A 1,619-nucleotide genomic window follows, 5' to 3' on the forward strand; every position below is an offset into this window, starting at 1 on the left:
CCCCATTCCCCACATCCCCATCCCTCCCACCTCTCCACATCTCCGTCCCTGTCCTCCGTGTCCCCCTGTCCCCCCACATCCCCATCCCTCCTGTCTCTCCACACCTCCACCACTGTCCTCTGTGGCCCCCTGTCCCCCCTGTCCGTCCCGTCTGTCCCGTCCCCCCTTGTCCCCATGTCCCTGGCCCTTCCCGTCCCTCCACCTCCCCAAGTCCCCATGTCCCCGTCCCAGTCCCCACCAGTGACAGCAGGCAGCAGGGCCAGCAGCGGTGGGGCCATGGCTGGCTGTCCCCGTGCCCCAGGGTGCCTTATGTACCCGCTCGGGGGGGGTGGGGGGCACACTGTGGGGCTGAGGGCAGGAAGGGCCTCCCCCCTCCCCGGAAACCACAGTGGCCGCAGTGGGGGGCTGGGGGGACCCAGGCATCCGGGCAGGGTGGCCACATGTCACGTCCCCCCACTGGGGGGGCTGCGAGCTTCCCCCCAACAGTGACCTGATCAGGGTGGTGGGGGGGGACGAGGAGGTTTGGGAGGACTTGGGGGGACAAGAGGGGCTTGGAGGGGACAGGAGGGACTTGGGGGGACAAGGAGGACTTGGGGAGCTTGGGGTGACCTGAGTGGACAAGGAGGAGGCAAGGGGGGACCTGGCGGGGACTTTGGGGACCTGGGGGGGATAAGGGGGGTAGGATGGGAGCTGGGGGGCTGGAGGCACCTGGGGAGACTGGGGGAACAAGGGGACTTGGGGGAGGTGGGAGGAGTTGGGGGGACAGGGAGTGACAAGGAGGGGGCAAGGGGGGACCTGGGGGAGATAAGGGGGAGGCAAAGGAGGCGCTGGGGGGCTGGCAGGACCTGGGGTGACCTGGGGAAACTGGGAGGACTGGGGAAACTGGGGGGGGGACAAGAGGGGCTTGGGGGGGACTTGGGGTGACTTTGGGGACCTGGGGGGCCTGAGGAGGGAGAAGGGGAGACGGGAGGGACAAGGGGAGCTTGGGGGCACCAGGAGAACTGGGAGGATGGGGGGGACTTAGGGGGAACTGGGGGGACAGGGGGAGACCTGGGGGGGACACAGGGGACCTGAGGGCACTGGGGCAGGGGGGAAGTGTATGGGGACATGGTGGGGGGGGGCTCAGGAGGCCATGGAGGCCTGTGGGGACAGAGGACAGGGACATCCCAGCCCCCCAGTTCCTGGCAGTCATGTCCCCGTGTCCCACCGCAAACCCCAGAGCCACCCCCCCTCCTCCCCCCCGGCTTCCTGTGGGGCTGGGGAGGAATGGGGACATGGGGGGGGGGATGACACAGGGGCTGGGGGGGGGGAATGGAGACACGGGGCTGGCACAGGGCAGGCAGACATGGGGACATGGGGGGGTCATGTCTGTCCCCACTGCCCCCAAATGTCACCCACAGCCCCCTCTGCCCCCCCATGGCACCCCTCTGCCCCTATTGCACCCCATGCACCCTTCTGCTACCTCTGCCCTGCATGGAACCCCCCCCCCACCTCCCATAGCACCCCATTGCACCCCATTGCACCCCAATGGCCTCACTGCCCCCCCACTGCACCCCCCCTGCCCCCCTGGCAACCAATTGCACTGCTGTGACCTCTCTGCCCCCCCATGGCACCCCTCT

Source organism: Apteryx mantelli, unplaced genomic scaffold (assembly GCF_036417845.1).
Source record: "Apteryx mantelli isolate bAptMan1 unplaced genomic scaffold, bAptMan1.hap1 HAP1_SCAFFOLD_39, whole genome shotgun sequence".
Lineage (NCBI taxonomy): Eukaryota > Metazoa > Chordata > Aves > Apterygiformes > Apterygidae > Apteryx > Apteryx mantelli.